Source organism: Giraffa tippelskirchi, chromosome 7, assembly GCF_054371585.1.
Source record: "Giraffa tippelskirchi isolate mGirTip1 chromosome 7, T2T-mGirTip1v1.2.pri, whole genome shotgun sequence".
NCBI lineage: Eukaryota > Metazoa > Chordata > Mammalia > Artiodactyla > Giraffidae > Giraffa > Giraffa tippelskirchi.
This window is the reverse complement of record NC_137281.1, coordinates 65,858,627-65,875,755: the sequence shown is the minus strand read 5'-3', so window position 1 is coordinate 65,875,755 and position 17,129 is coordinate 65,858,627. Positions and strand designations below refer to the sequence as shown.

Below are 17,129 nucleotides of genomic sequence, written 5' to 3'. Positions count from 1 at the left end.
CAGCTTCATCCTCTCGAAGGAGGACATCGATTGCTACCTTGGCACGTTACTCTCTTCATCCTGTGAAGACTCATTAGGCTTATCCTACAATTACTAGCTGGCCCGAAGAGATATCTCCTGAATCCAGATTAAGCTGCAGTCTCCCAGGCTCATCTGGCATGTCTTCCCTGAAGTCTGCCAAAACCCACACCCTTGCATTTCCAGGGACTCCCCTTAGCCAGCTGGGCAGAAAACCCAGCATGCTTCAAACAAGCTGACAGACAAGCGGGAGAGGACTCACGGGCAGACGGCCTCCCTCAGGTCTCGGGTGGAGCTCTGGGACCACAGCAGCAACGGGCCATCCCAGCCCCTGGGCTCAGCAGCGCCCTCATTCTCAGGCCGGCGGCTCTGCCCTGAGGGGAGCAGGAAGGTCACCAACTGCCGCAGGCGGACCTCAAGCCCCTCCCACTGCTGGAGCCTGACCTCCCCCGGCCCCACCCCTTCCCCTACCCCAGCAGGACGAGAGCTCGTCTTCCCCTGGCTTCCAACGTGAGGCCCGGCCCTGGGCCCCGATTGGGCACTGCCCCAGTCCGGAGCCAATCACAGTGGCCAGGGAGGTGGAACGCACCGATTGGCCAGGGCCAGGTCATGTGACCATGCTCCCCAGGAAACTCAAATATTACCAAGATTCCCTAACAAACCAATGAACAAAATTATCCAGTAAACGCAAACCGTACTTTTTAATGAGGCCAATGTCACAGAAAAAAAAAAAAAATGCTTCACAATGAACTGCTCAAGGAAGCTACTAAATAAACTTTCAGAAAAGTTAAGTCGTTTTTTTTTTTTTTTTTTTAATAGGGTGACGGAGAGCTATACCTTTCCCATCTATGTGAATTTAGGTTTAAACTAGATTTCCCTTGGCTATTATATAAGACAAAAAACCCCACATCACCCCCTTTCACTCCCCCCACCCCCAAAAAGTCTTTTAGTCTATTGAGTTTTTGTGTCCTCAGTTGTGTCTGATTCACGGCAACTCACAAACTCTACACAGCCAGGCTCTTCCGTCCATGGAATTCAGGGCAATTTTTTTCTGTCACAGTAAATGCCCACCCTGGGTGATCCAAAGGCAAGGGCTCAGAGGCTCCTGAGAGAATAACTCCTTTCAGCTGAGCACAGAGCTGGCTCCTCACTGGGATGCCTGTGGCCTGGGGCTCCCAGAGGGGACAGCAGCACTCGCCCCACCGTGTGGTCACTGCTGCAAGTGCAGGCTGCTCCTCACTCCCCCTTGACAGTGTCCCTGAGGGCAGAACAGTGTGAATCTACTCAAGGTGGAAATGCAAACTCCGATGCAACCAAACTTCCCACAAGGTCTCCAAAACCACTCAGGAACAGGGAATTGGAAACTGCAGGGCATGACATGAATGGAGATGGAGACTTGACACCTTACACCGAGTTCACTTCCAGTTATCCCTAGACAAAGTTTCCATGAAAACTTGTCACAAATCTAGAAGAACAATGAGCAGAAACCGGACACGTGCTTTGAGTCTTCACACACAAAACTAAAAGGCAGTCCACAAAACAACCCAGAGAATACAGTGGACTTTGCAAAATCAAAGATATCTACCGTGGGAAAGACCTCATTACAAAAGCAAAAGACAGGTCATACATCGCGAGACGAATGAGTGGAAACACAAAGCTTCTCAAGGACGTGTCTCCAAACAGACAAAGAACACCAACACAACAAGCCTGTGAAAACTAGGGAAAGGTCTGAAGGGACGCCAGACTGAGGAAGACACACACAGAGTATCCCGGATGATGTCCAGCACTGAGGGCCTGAAGAAACAACAGTCTAGTTGCACTCCCTCAGGCCTGTGTGACCCTGGATGAGGCCTCTGTTTCCCGGTGGCTCTGACAGATGGACAGGGAGGAAGGGGAAGAGAAATCACTTGCACTTCTAATACTCACAGCAAAGTCTTCCAATGAGAAGGGAATTATCACCCCCACTGACAATGCCATTCACTGAAGTGATACCCACGAGTCCATCTAACCCAGAAGGGAAGGAAGGACCTGTTCTCACAAAACGGCGAGAGATGGAAGAAAGAAGATCAAGCCCACACCAATCACTGGAAAGAGAAGCTGTGCTCAGGGCTTGAAAGAATTCCTATTGGGAAAATGATGTCACAGCCCCACAAGGCAATCCACAGCTTCGATGCTATTCCTCCCAAAATGCCAATGCATGTTCGCACCGAACAAAGAATTGCAAAAGGGGTTACGGAAACAGAAAAGAGCCTAAATTGTCAATACAATCCGACAAAAAAGCCCCGATACGGACGTCCAAGGTTGTGTGAAAGGAAATTAGACGACCAAACTAGGATCCTCAGGAGAGTATCGGAGAAGGCGATGGCGACCCACTCCAGTACTCTTGCCTGGAAAATGCCCTGGACGGAGGAGCCTGGTAGGCTGCAGGCCATGGGGTCGCGCAGAGTCAGACACGACTGAAGTGACTTAGCCGCAGCGGCAGCAGCAGGACAGTATGCTATTGGGAATACAACAACACACACAGATCCAGATCGATGGAATAAAGTTGAGGGTCCAGAAACAAACCCCGGCATCCAAGGTCAACTCATCTCTGACACAGAAGGGGAGAATATCCAAATGGGAACAAGAAAGCCTCTTCAATCAATGTCCATGGGAAAACCAGACAGCTACATCTGAAGAACGCTATTGGTTTTGATCTCACACCACCTCAATATCGGGGAAAAACCTCACCCTAAAGACTGATGTCATGAGATAGCTAGAAAGAAGCGTAGGTCAAAGGCTCCTTAACATCAGAGTCTCCTTGCCATTTGCTGGGCGGAGGTAGAAATGGGTCTCTTCAAGTAAGGGAAAGAGGGAAACCAAGTACACCAATGGGTTTCCATCCAATGGAACCTCTTCACAACAGAGAAGCTAAGCATTCACAAATGCAAAAGATAGGAAACGGAACATGAGAGACTCCTTGCAAGTGGTGTATCTGAGAAGGGGTTCATATGGAAAGAGACGAAGAATGCACAGCACTCAGATTCCAAGAAACACCACCACCACCCTTGACCCTTCCCCCATGACCAACTCCGACCTAAAGCCTTTCTCTCCCTCTAACCTATCCCTAAAACATAACCCTCATCTAATCATATACATGTGCATTCCTAGCATCCATCCATCCACACACGAGAGAGAAAGAGGAAGACACAGACTGAATCGAGAAAGGAAAAGAGAGGGACACAGCCAGAGAGAGACACGGAACCAAAGAGAGGAAAGGAGTCGATGGTCCAGACTTTTCATCAATCTGTCTCGAAGGTAGAAGCAATGACAGCGCCCATCCACCCCAGAAGGGGGAAACGGACGGAAGGTTTGGAGAGGAAAAGACAAGAACGCAGGGAGCCATTAGAAGCTCAGCCACCCGCAGAAGCCGAGCTGGGACACTTGAACAGAATCTCAATGGAAACAGAGGACCAGAAAGTTGGCTACTCTTTTCTATCAGAGAGGGAGACCTTCGAGTCTTCCTTTCGGTCCTCCAACTTGCATGCGGGGTCTCAAAACAGTCAGGAGGGGGAGTGCCTTTTCCTGGGTACCACGGCGCATCCAGGCCTCGTTCTGCCCCATTCTGTGCTGTGTCAGCCCTGGATGGAGTCTTTCTTTCTGAAGTCTCAGCGCACAAGCTCCACGTGATATCAGCCCCAGGTGGAAAGGCATGGAGCTGCTCGTAGGCCGACAGACCTAGGAAACAGATGGGAGAATGACCCCCACTCTGCAGATGGAGAGACCGGGGAAACCCTGAGGGGCATATGCTTGTCCAGGGCCACACCACTTATGAGAAGAAGGAGCCTGGTCTGAGAGCAGCGGGGTCCTCGGAGCTCAGGCCCTGGCTGCACCCAGGCCTCCCCAGGGCTGTGGGCTGGGCTGTGTGGCTGTCACTGTGCCTGCACATGGCCTAAAGGGGGTGGTCGAGCAGTCAGAAACCCAGAGATTCCCTTGCGAAGTTTTGGGGAAGGGACCTCAGCACGAACCCCAGGAAATGATGTCACCTGCCGGCAACAGAACCCAACAGAACCCGCAACCCGGGTATCCAGGCCTCCAGAGCGGAGAGGAGCCCCCAGCCAGATCACTTGCTGCCAGGATGTTCTGCTGTTTGCCCCTGCCCAGAGGCCGGGGCCTCAGGAGAGCTCACAGGCAGTGTGCGTGGGCACCCTGTCGACGTTGGCTCAGGGCACCCCCGAGAGGCCTCTGGCCCTTTGCCCGGAGAAACAGAAAGGTAACACGGGGAGCCCCAGGCGGGGCCAGGCCACCTCTCCCATGCCACCCGGAAACACCGGGTCCTTTGCCTGTGTGTGTGGATGCGGGTTTCTCGGGGTGTGTCTCCCTCAAGGAAGCCCAGGCGGATGTGGGGTCAGAAGCCTGCGGACAAGTTGTGTCCACACCCCAGGGGAGAGCAGGCTGGGTGGGATGGGGAGAGTGCGGGCAGCGCCGGCCGCCCAGGCTGACCTCACACCCTCAGGTGGGTCTCTTTCCTCCCGGGTGGGGATCTGAGCAGACACACGTCTCTGACCCTTCTGGGAAGAGAAGTTCGAGCAGGCAGAAGCAGCGGCTCCACTGGCCAGGCCCAGCTCGGAAAACTCCCAGCACGGCTGGCTGACGGTCACTGTCGTTGCAGAGCTTCCCACGTGATGAGGCCGAGGACGGGGACACCCCGTCCACCTCCCGGAGGGAGGGGTCGGAGCACCACCCCCCCGCCCGTGAGGCCCAGTGCAGGCTCCAGGTGAGCGTGCCCACGGAGGCATCAGCCCCACCGGGGGCGAAGCGGAGGCGGGGAAGGCCTGCTGCCGAGACACCGCCCAGGATACACCCGGCGGCCCAGTCTGAGGCTGCCACGGAGCTCAGCACACCCGGCTCCGACCCAGAGTCCCGAGAACCCCGGCCTCTGAGGCAGCAGGAGGACCTGGAGCCCAGCACGCCAGAGCACAGAGGTGAGGACGCTGGGGCTGGTGCACGGGAGTGTGTGGGGAGGGGGTGCTGAGCTACACACGGACGAGTCCCCGAAAGATGCTGCTGGGCCTGCAGCAAGCGCTGGCCTCACACCCCCACCCCCATCTTGCACACTTCAGTCCCAAAAGACATCCGACCCTGGGTATTCTTTGGGAATCTCTTGGAAGCTTTCTGTCCCGGGATACGCACATGCCAAGGCTGGCCTGTGGGCAAACTTTGCTTCTCCCCCAGCTCTAGCACTGGCCTCCAACTGGAACCAGGCTCTACTTCCCAGACCTGTCCCTACAGAGGTGGTGGCTCCAGGTGCAGGACCCAGGGATCCACCGAGGCCAGATGGAGAACCGAGACTTGCCCTCGCAGAGACACCAGGCCAGCTGGGTACTGGCCAGCACACCGGGCAGATCGGATCTCCGTGCCTGCAGGGCCCCCAGCCCCAGGCACTGATGTCCCACCCCCTCAGCCAGAACCTCCACCTCCACGTGCACCTGTACCTGCTCGGGCTTTGGCAGGAGAACCCGAGGCAGAGGAGGAGTCACCGCCTCGGCAGGGAGAGCCTGCCCTGGCTCCCGCGCAACACCCAGACGCCGACGATGACTCACTCGCCCCTGCAGGAAGAACAAGCCCCCGCTCTGGGCAGAGACCCAGAGCCCTTGCCGGAAACACCACGTCCAGGGGAGCGGTCGGCTCTGCAGCCTCCATCCCTGTCTGCTCACCGTGGACGCCGGCAACTCGGTCTGCCCCCAGGGGACATGGAGTTCCTTTCCCCTGAACTGCTTTGCATTTGGTTTGTTTCCACCTTTCTGGTGATGTTTTATTTTGTGTATGGTTTCCTGTATTTCTCTTGGTTAAGTTGGGATTAGTAAACTTTTTCATCATTGTTGCAATTTGGGAACACTGTTGTGTAACTCTGGTGATACTGTGTTACCATCCCACTTTGTAGTTTCAGACCCGTTCGATCTTTATGCCCCACCCCCCAACAAAGCCTGGATTCAAGGCAAGCACGCCCTGTTCATCCCTCCCCCCGATCCTGAACACAATTTCATCTTTTCTTTCTGCATTCCTTCCTATATTCTTGGTGTCCCCAATCAATGACTCTCAGTGAAATGACTGAAGGAGTTTTTTTCGGACTCTCCACCTACTGTAAGACTCCATTGGAGAGTTCTCATTTGTATGTCATTTGAACTAGCCTTTGATAGCTGAAAGGACGGTGTACGTCCTTTCAAGATATCATGTGCCAAACGAAGCCCTTTTGGCAAATGCCATCATTATCTCCAGGCAGGCATTGCTGTTTGAAGGGTGACATCTCAGCCAGAAGGCAGAGGCTGAGCTCCTCTTGTTGCACCAGCTCCCAAAAGAAGCCAAGAAAGGGAGCTGGAACAACAAACCACCCCAACGCCCAGGAAAGCGTTCTTCACGACAGAAGGCTAGAAAATGACCCAACAACCTTGTGGCCCAGAACCCCTCTAAAAAATCACTGTTCCATAAAAAAGAGAAACACATGGGAAGTTCCAAGGAGAGGCAATGCCCATGGCCAGTGTACTTTAGAGACGGCCTGACCGCTCCGGGGAAGACACGCACCGACGGAACCCCTTGGGAAACAGCAGTGATAGTCCTCACCGTCGTAAGGGTTTCCTCTGGGGACAACCTGCCCTGGGCACCACATGAGGGAGCAGACCGGCTTCTCTTCCTCTGCCCCCACACCATTCACTCATGAAGGCAGCTCAGGTGTTCTCATGCCCTGCCTGCCTGCCTGCCTGCCTGGCTCATCCGTGAGCTGTGCCCACCTCCAGGGCAGGACTCCACCTTCTCCTCTCTGTGTACCGTGAATCTGCACACAGTGGGCTTTCAGAACCTTAGGAGACTTGAGCCATTCCCACTGGAGCCAGAACCCTCCCCAGGAAGGAAAACAGCTGTGGAGTCATTTTGGCCCCAGCACTGGTTCCCAAACCCTGGCGGCTCCTACAGCCTCTACGGTGTGAAGAGGGAGGTCCCTTTTGACAGAGCTTTCCGGCTGTCAGATCTAAGCTGTTGTTTCCCTGTCAGCTGTGTCTCTTCCGTTGCAGCCAGGTGGGCCACGCTGCTCCAAAGGAGCTCACAAGCTGAGTTGCAAGGGAGGTATTGAGAGGACAGGGATGGCTACAACGTGCTGCAAACTGAGTGAGGGTCCCCACAATCCTCAGCAAAGGTCTGTGGTGTGCAAGTGGGGAGTAGAGGGCCCCCAAGTTCCAAAGGAAGGGAGGTACTCGGGAGCTAAAGCCCTTGGCTGCTGTGGTAGCAGCTGCACATGGCAGCTAGTCCGCAGTGCACTTCGAATGAGGTCATATGAGCGGGACTCTGGAAATGGCTCCGAAATCCAGAGAAAGGGGTCAGGGTATGTGGGAATCCGGCGGGGGTGGGGGGTGGATGAAGGAAGGTGTCCTTCCTCTCTCCAGTGCAATTTGGTTTGGTGAGTCTCAAAGCTACCAGATGGCACTTCCCAAGTCAGGCCCCCGCAGGAATCAGGGTGGGCTGCGTGCCTCGGCCCCTGCCACAGGGACAAGCCACACCACTGGCCTCCCTGAGCTCAAATGGCCGGATCTGGGGGTTCTGTCTGGGTGCACACCTCCTTGCTGTGGCCAAGTTCCCCCCTTCTCTGAGCACCAGCTTCATCCTCTCGAAGGAGGACATCGATTGCTACCTTGGCACGTTACTCTCTTCATCCTGTGAAGACTCATTAGGCTTATCCTACAATTACTAGCTGGCCCGAAGAGATATCTCCTGAATCCAGATTAAGCTGCAGTCTCCCAGGCTCATCTGGCATGTCTTCCCTGAAGTCTGCCAAAACCCACACCCTTGCATTTCCAGGGACTCCCCTTAGCCAGCTGGGCAGAAAACCCAGCATGCTTCAAACAAGCTGACAGACAAGCGGGAGAGGACTCACGGGCAGGCGGCCTCCCTCAGGTCTCGGGTGGAGCTCTGGGACCACAGCAGCAACGGGCCATCCCAGCCCCTGGGCTCAGCAGCGCCCTCATTCTCAGGCCGGCGGCTCTGCCCTGAGGGGAGCAGGAAGGTCACCAACTGCCGCAGGCGGACCTCAAGCCCCTCCCACTGCTGGAGCCTGACCTCCCCCGGCCCCACCCCTTCCCCTACCCCAGCAGGACGAGAGCTCGTCTTCCCCTGGCTTCCAACGTGAGGCCCGGCCCTGGGCCCCGATTGGGCACTGCCCCAGTCCGGAGCCAATCACAGTGGCCAGGGAGGTGGAACACACCGATTGGCCAGGGCCAGGTCATGTGACCATGCTCCCCAGGAAACTCAAATATTACCAAGATTCCCTAACAAACCAATGAACAAAATTATCCAGTAAACGCAAACCGTACTTTTTAATGAGGCCAATGTCACAGAAAAAAAAAAAAATGCTTCACAATGAACTGCTCAAGGAAGCTACTAAATAAACTTTCAGAAAAGTTAAGTCGTTTTTTTTTTTTTTTTTTAATAGGGTGACGGAGAGCTATACCTTTCCCATCTATGTGAATTTAGGTTTAAACTAGATTTCCCTTGGCTATTATATAAGACAAAAAACCCCACATCACCCCCTTTCACTCCCCCCACCCCCAAAAAGTGTTTTAGTCTATTGAGTTTTTGTGTCCTCAGTTGTGTCTGATTCACGGCAACTCACGAACTCTACACAGCCAGGCTCTTCCGTCCATGGAATTCAGGGCAATTTTTTTCTGTCACAGTAAATGCCCACCCTGGGTGATCCAAAGGCAAGGGCTCAGAGGCTCCTGAGAGAATAACTCCTTTCAGCTGAGCACAGAGCTGGCTCCTCACTGGGATGCCTGTGGCCTGGGGCTCCCAGAGGGGACAGCAGCACTCGCCCCACCGTGTGGTCACTGCTGCAAGTGCAGGCTGCTCCTCACTCCCCCTTGACAGTGTCCCTGAGGGCAGAACAGTGTGAATCTACTCAAGGTGGAAATGCAAACTCCGATGCAACCAAACTTCCCACAAGGTCTCCAAAACCACTCAGGAACAGGGAATTGGAAACTGCAGGGCATGACATGAATGGAGATGGAGACTTGACACCTTACACCGAGTTCACTTCCAGTTATCCCTAGACAAAGTTTCCATGAAAACTTGTCACAAATCTAGAAGAACAATGAGCAGAAACCGGACACGTGCTTTGAGTCTTCACACACAAAACTAAAAGGCAGTCCACAAAACAACCCAGAGAATACAGTGGACTTTGCAAAATCAAAGATATCTACCGTGGGAAAGACCTCATTACAAAAGCAAAAGACAGGTCATACATCGCGAGACGAATGAGTGGAAACACAAAGCTTCTCAAGGACGTGTCTCCAAACAGACAAAGAACACCAACACAACAAGCCTGTGAAAACTAGGGAAAGGTCTGAAGGGACGCCAGACTGAGGAAGACACACACAGAGTATCCCGGATGATGTCCAGCACTGAGGGCCTGAAGAAACAACAGTCTAGTTGCACTCCCTCAGGCCTGTGTGACCCTGGATGAGGCCTCTGTTTCCCGGTGGCTCTGACAGATGGACAGGGAGGAAGGGGAAGAGAAATCACTTGCACTTCTAATACTCACCGCAAAGTCTTCCAATGAGAAGGGAATTATCACCCCCACTGACAATGCCATTCACTGAAGTGATACCCACGAGTCCATCTAACCCAGAAGGGAAGGAAGGACCTGTTCTCACAAAACGGCGAGAGATGGAAGAAAGAAGATCAAGCCCACACCAATCACTGGAAAGAGAAGCTGTGCTCAGGGCTTGAAAGAATTCCTATTGGGAAAATGATGTCACAGCCCCACAAGGCAATCCACAGCTTCGATGCTATTCCTCCCAAAATGCCAATGCATGTTCGCACCGAACAAAGAATTGCAAAAGGGGTTACGGAAACAGAAAAGAGCCTAAATTGTCAATACAATCCGACGAAAAAGCCCCGATACGGACGTCCAAGGTTGTGTGAAAGGAAATTAGACGACCAAACTAGGATCCTCAGGAGAGTATCGGAGAAGGCGATGGCGACCCACTCCAGTACTCTTGCCTGGAAAATGCCCTGGACGGAGGAGCCTGGTAGGCTGCAGGCCATGGGGTCGCGCAGAGTCAGACACGACTGAAGTGACTTAGCCGCAGCGGCAGCAGCAGGACAGTATGCTATTGGGAATACAACAACACACACAGATCCAGATCGATGGAATAAAGTTGAGGGTCCAGAAACAAACCCCGGCATCCAAGGTCAACTCATCTCTGACACAGAAGGGGAGAATATCCAAATGGGAACAAGAAAGCCTCTTCAATCAATGTCCATGGGAAAACCAGACAGCTACATCTGAAGAACGCTATTGGTTTTGATCTCACACCACCTCAATATCGGGGAAAAACCTCACCCTAAAGACTGATGTCATGAGATAGCTGGAAAGAAGCGTAGGTCAAAGGCTCCTTAACATCAGAGTCTCCTTGCCATTTGCTGGGCGGAGGTAGAAATGGGTCTCTTCAAGTAAGGGAAAGAGGGAAACCAAGTACACCAATGGGTTTCCATCCAATGGAACCTCTTCACAACAGAGAAGCTAAGCATTCACAAATGCAAAAGATAGGAAACGGAACATGAGAGACTCCTTGCAAGTGGTGTATCTGAGAAGGGGTTCATATGGAAAGAGACGAAGAATGCACAGCACTCAGATTCCAAGAAACACCACCACCACCCTTGACCCTTCCCCCATGACCAACTCCGACCTAAAGCCTTTCTCTCCCTCTAACCTATCCCTAAAACATAACCCTCATCTAATCATATACATGTGCATTCCTAGCATCCATCCATCCACACACGAGAGAGAAAGAGGAAGACACAGACTGAATCGAGAAAGGAAAAGAGAGGGACACAGCCAGAGAGAGACACGGAACTAAAGAGAGGAAAGGAGTCGATGGTCCAGACTTTTCATCAATCTGTCTCGAAGGTAGAAGCAATGACAGCGCCCATCCACCCCAGAAGGGGGAAACGGACGGAAGGTTTGGAGAGGAAAAGACAAGAACGCAGGGAGCCATTAGAAGCTCAGCCACCCGCAGAAGCCGAGCTGGGACACTTGAACAGAATCTCAATGGAAACAGAGGACCAGAAAGTTGGCTACTCTTTTCTATCAGAGAGGGAGACCTTCGAGTCTTCCTTTCGGTCCTCCAACTTGCATGCAGGGTCTCCAAACAGTCAGGAGGGGGAGTGCCTTTTCCTGGGTACCACGGCGCATCCAGGCCTCGTTCTGCCCCATTCTGTGCTGTGTCAGCCCTGGATGGAGTCTTTCTTTCTGAAGTCTCAGCGCACAAGCTCCACGTGATATCAGCCCCAGGTGGAAAGGCATGGAGCTGCTCGTAGGCCGACAGACCTAGGAAACAGATGGGAGAATGACCCCCACTCTGCAGATGGAGAGACCGGGGAAACCCTGAGGGGCATATGCTTGTCCAGGGCCACACCACTTATGAGAAGAAGGAGCCTGGTCTGAGAGCAGTGGGGTCCTCGGAGCTCAGGCCCTGGCTGCACCCAGGCCTCCCCAGGGCTGTGGGCTGGGCTGTGTGGCTGTCACTGTGCCTGCACATGGCCTAAGGGGGGTGGTCGAGCAGTCAGAAACCCAGAGATTCCCTTGCGAAGTTTTGGGGAAGGGACCTCAGCACGAACCCCAGGAAATGATGTCACCTGCCGGCAACAGAACCCAACAGAACCCGCAACCCGGGTATCCAGGCCTCCAGAGCGGAGAGGAGCCCCCAGCCAGATCACTTGCTGCCAGGATGTTCTGCTGTTTGCCCCTGCCCAGAGGCCGGGGCCTCAGGAGAGCTCACAGGCAGTGTGCGTGGGCACCCTGTCGACGTTGGCTCAGGGCACCCCCGAGAGGCCTCTGGCCCTTTGCCCGGAGAAACAGAAAGGTAACACGGGGAGCCCCAGGCGGGGCCGGGCCACCTCTCCCGTGCCACCCGGAAACACCGGGTCCTTTGCCTGTGTGTGTGGATGCGGGTTTCTCGGGGTGTGTCTCCCTCAAGGAAGCCCAGGCGGATGTGGGGTCAGAAGCCTGCGGACAAGTTGTGTCCACACCCCAGGGGAGAGCAGGCTGGGTGGGATGGGGAGAGTGCGGGCAGCGCCGGCCGCCCAGGCTGACCTCACACCCTCAGGTGGGTCTCTTTCCTCCCGGGTGGGGATCTGAGCAGACACACGTCTCTGACCCTTCTGGGAAGAGAAGTTCGAGCAGGCAGAAGCAGCGGCTCCACTGGCCAGGCCCAGCTCGGAAAACTCCCAGCACGGCTGGCTGACGGTCACTGTCGTTGCAGAGCTTCCCACGTGATGAGGCCGAGGACGGGGACACCCCGTCCACCTCCCAGAGGGAGGGGTCGGAGCACCACCCCCCCGCCCGTGAGGCCCAGTGCAGGCTCCAGGTGAGCGTGCCCACGGAGGCATCAGCCCCACCGGGGGCGAAGCGGAGGCGGGGAAGGCCTGCTGCCGAGACACCGCCCAGGATACACCCGGCGGCCCAGTCTGAGGCTGCCACGGAGCTCAGCACACCCGGCTCCGACCCAGAGTCCCGAGAACCCCGGCCTCTGAGGCAGCAGGAGGACCTGGAGCCCAGCACGCCAGAGCACAGAGGTGAGGACGCTGGGGCTGGTGCACGGGAGTGTGTGGGGAGGGGGTGCTGAGCTACACACGGACGAGTCCCCGAAAGATGCTGCTGGGCCTGCAGCAAGCGCTGGCCTCACACCCCCACCCCCATCTTGCACACTTCAGTCCCAAAAGACATCCGACCCTGGGTATTCTTTGGGAATCTCTTGGAAGCTTTCTGTCCCGGGATACGCACATGCCAAGGCTGGCCTGTGGGCAAACTTTGCTTCTCCCCCAGCTCTAGCACTGGCCTCCAACTGGAACCAGGCTCTACTTCCCAGACCTGTCCCTACAGAGGTGGTGGCTCCAGGTGCAGGACCCAGGGATCCACCGAGGCCAGATGGAGAACCGAGACTTGCCCTCGCAGAGACACCAGGCCAGCTGGGTACTGGCCAGCACACCGGGCAGATCGGATCTCCGTGCCTGCAGGGCCCCCAGCCCCAGGCACTGATGTCCCACCCCCTCAGCCAGAACCTCCACCTCCACGTGCACCTGTACCTGCTCGGGCTTTGGCAGGAGAACCCGAGGCAGAGGAGGAGTCACCGCCTCGGCAGGGAGAGCCTGCCCTGGCTCCCGCGCAACACCCAGACGCCGACGATGACTCACTCGCCCCTGCAGGAAGAACGAGCCCCCGCTCTGGGCAGAGACCCAGAGCCCTTGCCGGAAACACCACGTCCAGGGGAGCGGTCGGCTCTGCAGCCTCCATCCCTGTCTGCTCACCGTGGACGCCGGCAACTCGGTCTGCCCCCAGGGGACATGGAGTTCCTTTCCCCTGAACTGCTTTGCATTTGGTTTGTTTCCACCTTTCTGGTGATGTTTTATTTTGTGTATGGTTTCCTGTATTTCTCTTGGTTAAGTTGGGATTAGTAAGCTTTTTCATCATTGTTGCAATTTGGGAACACTGTTGTGTAACTCTGGTGATACTGTGTTACCATCCCACTTTGTAGTTTCAGACCCGTTCGATCTTTATGCCCCACCCCCCAACAAAGCCTGGATTCAAGGCAAGCACGCCCTGTTCATCCCTCCCCCCGATCCTGAACACAATTTCATCTTTTCTTTCTGCATTCCTTCCTATATTCTTGGTGTCCCCAATCAATGACTCTCAGTGAAATGACTGAAGGAGTTTTTTTCGGACTCTCCACCTACTGTAAGACTCCATTGGAGAGTTCTCATTTGTATGTCATTTGAACTAGCCTTTGATAGCTGAAAGGACGGTGTACGTCCTTTCAAGATATCATGTGCCAAACGAAGCCCTTTTGGCAAATGCCATCATTATCTCCAGGCAGGCATTGCTGTTTGAAGGGTGACATCTCAGCCAGAAGGCAGAGGCTGAGCTCCTCTTGTTGCACCAGCTCCCAAAAGAAGCCAAGAAAGGGAGCTGGAACAACAAACCACCCCAACGCCCAGGAAAGCGTTCTTCACGACAGAAGGCTAGAAAATGACCCAACAACCTTGTGGCCCAGAACCCCTCTAAAAAATCACTGTTCCATAAAAAAGAGAAACACATGGGAAGTTCCAAGGAGAGGCAATGCCCATGGCCAGTGTACTTTAGAGACGGCCTGACCGCTCCGGGGAAGACACGCACCGACGGAACCCCTTGGGAAACAGCAGTGATAGTCCTCACCGTCGTAAGGGTTTCCTCTGGGGACAACCTGCCCTGGGCACCACATGAGGGAGCAGACCGGCTTCTCTTCCTCTGCCCCCACACCATTCACTCATGAAGGCAGCTCAGGTGTTCTCATGCCCTGCCTGCCTGCCTGCCTGCCTGGCTCATCCGTGAGCTGTGCCCACCTCCAGGGCAGGACTCCACCTTCTCCTCTCTGTGTACCGTGAATCTGCACACAGTGGGCTTTCAGAACCTTAGGAGACTTGAGCCATTCCCACTGGAGCCAGAACCCTCCCCAGGAAGGAAAACAGCTGTGGAGTCATTTTGGCCCCAGCACTGGTTCCCAAACCCTGGCGGCTCCTACAGCCTCTACGGTGTGAAGAGGGAGGTCCCTTTTGACAGAGCTTTCCGGCTGTCAGATCTAAGCTGTTGTTTCCCTGTCAGCTGTGTCTCTTCCGTTGCAGCCAGGTGGGCCACGCTGCTCCAAAGGAGCTCACAAGCTGAGTTGCAAGGGAGGTATTGAGAGGACAGGGATGGCTACAACGTGCTGCAAACTGAGTGAGGGTCCCCACAATCCTCAGCAAAGGTCTGTGGTGTGCAAGTGGGGAGTAGAGGGCCCCCAAGTTCCAAAGGAAGGGAGGTACTCGGGAGCTAAAGCCCTTGGCTGCTGTGGTAGCAGCTGCACATGGCAGCTAGTCCGCAGTGCACTTCGAATGAGGTCATATGAGCGGGACTCTGGAAATGGCTCCGAAATCCAGAGAAAGGGGTCAGGGTATGTGGGAATCCGGCGGGGGTGGGGGGTGGATGAAGGAAGGTGTCCTTCCTCTCTCCAGTGCAATTTGGTTTGGTGAGTCTCAAAGCTACCAGATGGCACTTCCCAAGTCAGGCCCCCGCAGGAATCAGGGTGGGCTGCGTGCCTCGGCCCCTGCCACAGGGACAAGCCACACCACTGGCCTCCCTGAGCTCAAATGGCCGGATCTGGGGGTTCTGTCTGGGTGCACACCTCCTTGCTGTGGCCAAGTTCCCCCCTTCTCTGAGCACCAGCTTCATCCTCTCGAAGGAGGACATCGATTGCTACCTTGGCACGTTACTCTCTTCATCCTGTGAAGACTCATTAGGCTTATCCTACAATTACTAGCTGGCCCGAAGAGATATCTCCTGAATCCAGATTAAGCTGCAGTCTCCCAGGCTCATCTGGCATGTCTTCCCTGAAGTCTGCCAAAACCCACACCCTTGCATTTCCAGGGACTCCCCTTAGCCAGCTGGGCAGAAAACCCAGCATGCTTCAAACAAGCTGACAGACAAGCGGGAGAGGACTCACGGGCAGGCGGCCTCCCTCAGGTCTCGGGTGGAGCTCTGGGACCACAGCAGCAACGGGCCATCCCAGCCCCTGGGCTCAGCAGCGCCCTCATTCTCAGGCCGGCGGCTCTGCCCTGAGGGGAGCAGGAAGGTCACCAACTGCCGCAGGCGGACCTCAAGCCCCTCCCACTGCTGGAGCCTGACCTCCCCCGGCCCCACCCCTTCCCCTACCCCAGCAGGACGAGAGCTCGTCTTCCCCTGGCTTCCAACGTGAGGCCCGGCCCTGGGCCCCGATTGGGCACTGCCCCAGTCCGGAGCCAATCACAGTGGCCAGGGAGGTGGAACACACCGATTGGCCAGGGCCAGGTCATGTGACCATGCTCCCCAGGAAACTCAAATATTACCAAGATTCCCTAACAAACCAATGAACAAAATTATCCAGTAAACGCAAACCGTACTTTTTAATGAGGCCAATGTCACAGAAAAAAAAAAAAATGCTTCACAATGAACTGCTCAAGGAAGCTACTAAATAAACTTTCAGAAAAGTTAAGTCGTTTTTTTTTTTTTTTTTTAATAGGGTGACGGAGAGCTATACCTTTCCCATCTATGTGAATTTAGGTTTAAACTAGATTTCCCTTGGCTATTATATAAGACAAAAAACCCCACATCACCCCCTTTCACTCCCCCCACCCCCAAAAAGTGTTTTAGTCTATTGAGTTTTTGTGTCCTCAGTTGTGTCTGATTCACGGCAACTCACGAACTCTACACAGCCAGGCTCTTCCGTCCATGGAATTCAGGGCAATTTTTTTCTGTCACAGTAAATGCCCACCCTGGGTGATCCAAAGGCAAGGGCTCAGAGGCTCCTGAGAGAATAACTCCTTTCAGCTGAGCACAGAGCTGGCTCCTCACTGGGATGCCTGTGGCCTGGGGCTCCCAGAGGGGACAGCAGCACTCGCCCCACCGTGTGGTCACTGCTGCAAGTGCAGGCTGCTCCTCACTCCCCCTTGACAGTGTCCCTGAGGGCAGAACAGTGTGAATCTACTCAAGGTGGAAATGCAAACTCCGATGCAACCAAACTTCCCACAAGGTCTCCAAAACCACTCAGGAACAGGGAATTGGAAACTGCAGGGCATGACATGAATGGAGATGGAGACTTGACACCTTACACCGAGTTCACTTCCAGTTATCCCTAGACAAAGTTTCCATGAAAACTTGTCACAAATCTAGAAGAACAATGAGCAGAAACCGGACACGTGCTTTGAGTCTTCACACACAAAACTAAAAGGCAGTCCACAAAACAACCCAGAGAATACAGTGGACTTTGCAAAATCAAAGATATCTACCGTGGGAAAGACCTCATTACAAAAGCAAAAGACAGGTCATACATCGCGAGACGAATGAGTGGAAACACAAAGCTTCTCAAGGACGTGTCTCCAAACAGACAAAGAACACCAACACAACAAGCCTGTGAAAACTAGGGAAAGGTCTGAAGGGACGCCAGACTGAGGAAGACACACACAGAGTATCCCGGATGATGTCCAGCACTGAGGGCCTGAAGAAACAACAGTCTAGTTGCACTCCCTCAGGCCTG

The 17,129-nt window shown here is 54.6% G+C and overlaps 1 long non-coding RNA gene across 2 annotated transcripts in view; it reads right to left on the bottom strand.

Moving 5' to 3' along the window:
• The window catches only part of LOC145514123 (uncharacterized), a 30,135-nt gene that overhangs the window by 6,824 nt on the left and 6,182 nt on the right, over positions 1-17,129 (bottom strand). Inside the window, exons 2-4 of one of the 2 annotated variants that reach the window (XR_014059843.1) lie at positions 15,561-15,672; positions 7,922-8,033; positions 281-392 (exon numbers count right to left, since the gene is read on the bottom strand). This is a non-coding gene — a long non-coding RNA (uncharacterized LOC145514123). Of the gene's footprint in view, positions 1-280; positions 393-7,921; positions 8,034-8,339; positions 11,375-15,560; positions 15,673-17,129 lie in introns of those variants that run through there. The other variant, XR_014059844.1, reaches the window with a different exon arrangement.